Here is a 5,296-nt window from a genome sequence, read left to right as displayed (position 1 = left end):
AGAGGATCAGCTAGCACAGGCCCACGCATCAGCGCAAGGCCCCGAAGGCCAATGATCGAGGTGGCAGAGTTCACAGCACAGGTCACCAGCAACGTTACTCAACGTTACCTAGGTGTAGCGTCTCAAATCTTGGGTTTCAGTCCTTCAAATTATTTGGCAAAAAGATTTTTTCCCTGTAATCAATGGACTCCATATTTATAGATTCCCATATGAAATACCTCTTCTCTTCCATATCCTCAGTGTTATAATAAATCCTGCATCTAAATAAAGCCAGAGTTGTTAATGTACTCCAAGGCAGGTCAAGCAAAGTAACTACCGACAGAGGTGTCTTTGGTGCCACCCTACTGTCCTCCCTCCCTCCTCCCACTCAGGCATCCTCGCAGTAACGGGTGACTCCAGCGTCATGGCAGACCTACGGGCTGCCTTGGAGAGAGCGGCCACACTGACAGCAGTTCGCCCGCATCCCCAGCAGTTTCAGCAGCCCTTGTGCTGAAGTGTAAGGACTGTCCACTTGTGCCACTATGTTCTCAAGTCTAAGAACATTTAAATCTGGAAATTACTTAATCTGGAAATTACTTCTACCTTTGTCAATTCTGAGAGCTTGGAATTATCAGCTACTTAAAAGAAATGAGGTTTGTATGCTAAACACCCCTCTCAAAAGTGACTACTTTACTCTCTTAAAAGGAAGTAGATATCAAACCATTGTATGGGTAATAACTGACATTTTAATTATAGGAAAAGTAAACTACTGAGTATATTATTTCAAAGGGAAAACATATCCAGCATAAATCTTTTCTTACACCTATTTGAGAAATTAACAATGTAGTTTAGGGACTCAATGGATGCATTCAAAATTTCAAAACGTGATTTGCTGAATAAAGGTCAAGTCTATCCCAAATCCAAGACTGACTTGAGGCAGGCTGCCAAGAAGCTGCGAAGGCTGCTGTGTGTTTGTGAGCAACAGCTACTACCTACGTAATGCAGCCCAGCACCTGAAGCTCAGTGGTGGGAAGCTACAGTTATCATTTTCACTGCTAGAACTAAGGAATACTTTTATCAAAGATGATGCTCAGTTCTACTTATCTCCCTGTCAACCAATAAAGAACTGAACTACCATCCAGGACACTTTAAAGCAGACTCTGGAAACCACAAGCATGAGGACATCACTCAACTAGACTCTGAATGCCAGACACATTCCGACCGCACGTGTACAAAGTGGGTGACATGCTGTCTGACTGGAGGTTCTCTGAGCATAACTGCTGTGCTCTAACAGAGCCAGTGTGTGCCAGCCTCTGTGCCAGGGAGGACTTGCCATGCTGCTTCTACCATATTGGTAGATGAGGGTTGCAGAAAAGCACCCTGTGCAAAGCAACTCCTAGGGCAAACTTGAAGGCTTACAGTGAGGGATGGATTCTTTCCTTGATTGGAATTTATTTTCTTGCAAGACTTGTAGTAATTTGCTCCATGCTCTTCTTGACTTGATGGTTTGTGAAGAGAAATCTGCCATTATTCCAGTAAGTTTTCCTTTAAATGTGATCTGTTTCTTTTCTTTAGCAGCTTTTAGTATACTGTTCCTGTGCTGAATTTCTGGGATCTTGATTATTATATGTCTGAGTGTGGCTTTAATTGAGTTGATGTTATTTGGTGTTCTGTATGCTTCAGTTATCTCAATGTCAGATTGTTTCTCCATGTTTGGGAAGTTTTCTGCTATTACTTCTGCCCATATTCTTTTTATATCATTTGTATGGATTCCTTCTTTCTCATTGATGCTTATTTGTCTTATGCTGTTCATCTTTGCATCATCTTGCAGATGGTGAATTATTTTTTCCTGCATCCTAGTTGTTTTTAAGAGATCTTTTCTTCCCTTTTCACTAGCTGCAATGGTATCTTTAAGGTATGAAAGTCTATTTTCACTTTCATTCAACTGGTTTTGCCAGCTTGTGATTGAGGTTTTAATTTCCTGTATATCACTTGGAATCTGCTTCACGCCTTCTATTTATTTCCTATATTGCTTATTCAAGGATTCCATCATTTTTCTACTCTTTCTCTATTTTTTATCAGTGTCTTCTTTAGAAGCACTTAGTACTTCTTTCATTATAGTTATCATTTCTTTTTTCACTTCAGAAATTATTTCTGATCTGATTTCCTCTATACCTTTCTGCAGTTATTTCTTTACTTCTGATGCTATTATTTCAGAGATTTCAGGTGTGTGATTTCCAATTTCTTCTATGCTAGTGTCTCTTGCATTTGTTCTGGGTTGGTTCAGGGCCTGAGAATGCATTTTGCTCCTTCTCTTTGTCATTTTGTATAGTACTGTCTTCTGACCTTTGGTGTAGAGTTTAGATAGAGTTATTACCTTAGAACTAGGTCCAGATCTACCAAATTCAAACTTGTCCCGGTGGGTATGGCCTGGGTCTGGCTTCTGTGCTCTACTTCTTCCTGCTACAGTCCATGGGGGTGAACCCTCTGTGCCACTCTGGCAAGATATTCTTCTCCTGGATCTACTGGGTGAGTTTTGCCTCTAGCCTCTTTGCAGGGAGTTCTGCCACAGGTTTTCATATTGGACCTGTCTGATGGAGGAAGTTCTACTCATGCACGGGCCTGGGTGCTGGCTCAACTGAAGATCCGGTATGTCCTGGGTTGTCTCGTTCACACACCAGGCCTGGGTCAAATGAGGACTCAGCAGGCCTGGGCAGTCTCACCCACATGCCGGATCTGGGCTTTGGGTGGAATGAGAATCCGGCAGGCCCCAAGGGGGCCCACTCACAAGCCTTACCTCGGCTCTGAGTCAAATGAAGATCCGACGGGCCCCTGGGCAGTCTCACTCATACCAAATTCTTTCCTTCAGCTCTTCTCAGAGTAATGCACGCTCCTCACAGTCTGCTGTCAAGCGCAGCACAGTTCTCTAAGAATGTAACTTGCACACACTGGGTTGCATTAAAAGGAAAGAAGTCAGGACTGGAGGCAGAGCTCTGTAGCAGGGCACTAGCTTTAGTACAGGCAGAACCCTGGATTTCTTCACCAGCTCTGAGCAAAGAAAGCTTTCACAAGTGGCACATTTTAGAGACCCATATGGCATCAACAAAAGACAGGCTCTTGTAAATAGCTCAAGGGTAAAAATGAAAAAATGTTGGCCAATGAACCTGACATCTGATCATCGTAGTTTTAAAATGTTCAAAATAACCCTCAGAAGACTAGGTTTATTTATCTTATACACAGAGCAGCTCAAAATCCTGAAAAGCATCATTTGTTTAAAATAAAATGTGATTGTTTTTATAGTTATTTATTGGAGGGAAAAAGGTTATAGCAAAATACTTAGAATCTACAATTTCACTGGCAAATTATTTCAACAATAATCTCTATTTTACAATTTTAAGTGCATAGTTTCATAATTTAAACAAATTTTAGCAGAGTTATTCAATATAATCATTTTAACTTTCCACGAAAACCAGGTAATCCCACTTGCTTGGTTTGCTTCTATGTGGACATCTGACTGCACCATTCGACCTGCTGTCCCAGCACAGCAGGCAGACATCTTCGGAGGGGGGCCAGTCGTTCTTTCATGAATGCCTTCTAGGAATAGCGAGACCGGCAGTTTTTACATATGTATTTGTGTGCACATGTATGTACTTCAAAAAGCAAAGTGCCATCTCTTCAGACACTGTTAACTTGACGGTAACAGTGGGGTCCGCCAGGCAGCTGTAGAGCACCGGCAGGTCCTGAAGGCACTCGGTAAGGGTTGCTGGGTGTTGGGTAGAGTCCTGGCATGGGGTATAGCCCGCAGGCCGGGGTACAGTGCTGGCGGTCCCCAGAGCCCGGTGGCACAGTGCTGCCCAGAGCCGGTGGGACCGTGCCCGGTGCCTGGGGAGGAGGAACGGGGTACGGTCCGGAGGCTAGGGCACACCAGGGGCTGGGTACTGCGCTCCCATGATCCTGAGGAGACAGAGCCCCGCGAACCTCGTGCCCTGCGGCGGCTGGGTCAGCGGGGGCGCCGTGGGGCCGGGCAGCTCCGGGAAGGGCACGTTCGGTGTGGCATACCGCCCTCTGGGGCCGGGCCCCGCAATGCTGCAGCCGAGCAAGGCTCTGCGGGCGCCGGACACGAGGTCCGGAGGGTGAGGACGGCGCAGGGGGTCCCGGAGGTGGCCTGGCCGGATGCACCCCTGGGGGCATCGCTGCGGAAGGCGCAGGGGAGGGCGCTGCGCTTGGTGGGGTCCAGCGGACAGCGAAGGCGGGGTGCTCGGGGTGTTCCGCGGGCTGGAGCCCGGCCAGCCCTGGGGGCCTGGCTGGCCTTGGAGCTGCTCACTGCGAAGGCTTTGGCGAGGGAGAGTTCGGGGATCGCGTCTGCCCACGAAAACTCATCAGACATCTTTTGCTTGTTCTTTGGCTTTTCCACGCAGCGAGTCAGCAGCGACTCTTCTGCCTTTGATCACCTTACTACTTCGCAGTAATTCACTTTTGCCCTTCACTGCTTTCTGGCAGGACTGGAGCGCAGCGACGGCGATAGGTCCCAGCAAGGTAGAGGAGAAAGAAGTGGGCACAGCCCGATTCCATAACCTGTAAGGTTTAGAGTGGGTTAGAAAAACGCAAACGAACACACAAATAAACAAAAAGCCAGCCTTGTCTCAGTTTCCCAGGGATCGTCTACTTGGAGTTGTCTTGCTTAATTTACTGCTGCTACCCTCATTACATTAGCGTCTCTGTATTAATACAGTGGCCCAGACACAGACAAAACTCCCCTTTAACGTTTTTACAGCACCCGAGATAATTTGTAGCCTTCAGGGTTTTACCTCCTATTAATAAATAGCCTATATGTTACAGACATGTACTAATAAAAATAAAAATTTTTAAACAGAAAAAACTTCCAAGCCTGCAGCCTACTGCTTGGCTTTTGAATCCTGTTCTGTTCTCTCTACTGTCCTGATATATCTTTAATGCTGCAAACTGAAGCAAATTGAAGACCCTAGCTTGGAAGATTTTTCTTTTTAAAACTTTTCCAGGTAAAGGAAATTCACTGAGAAATAGCCTTTGCAAAGGAATATATACAGAAGAGAAACAAACGTTATTGAATTCAATTAAAAAAATATTTCCCTGCAGCCCCTGTGCACCATCAGCGGATCCATAGGAGGCTCCGAGTTGGGTGTGAGTGCTACAGCTGCTGCGGTAGGAAAACACTGACGCTAAACATTTGGTGGGTCACCATTCTTCCACAGTGCTCCTTTCAACAGGGATGATTATCTAAAACAGCACAGACAGTAATGAATTCAGAATGGTAGGAGAGGAACACTATTTCTGGGGC

The 5,296-nt window shown here is 45.7% G+C and overlaps 1 pseudogene; it reads right to left on the bottom strand.

Moving 5' to 3' along the window:
- Positions 1-3,654: 3,654 nt before the first annotated feature.
- Positions 3,655-4,366, bottom strand: LOC101570257 (annotated as a pseudogene).
- Positions 4,367-5,296: the final 930 nt, after the last annotated feature.

Source organism: Octodon degus, unplaced genomic scaffold, assembly GCF_000260255.1.
Source record: "Octodon degus isolate 3935 unplaced genomic scaffold, OctDeg1.0 scaffold00306, whole genome shotgun sequence".
Taxonomy (NCBI): domain Eukaryota; kingdom Metazoa; phylum Chordata; class Mammalia; order Rodentia; family Octodontidae; genus Octodon; species Octodon degus.
The sequence above is the reverse complement of the archived record's forward strand: the minus strand, read 5'-3'. Positions and strand labels throughout refer to the sequence as shown.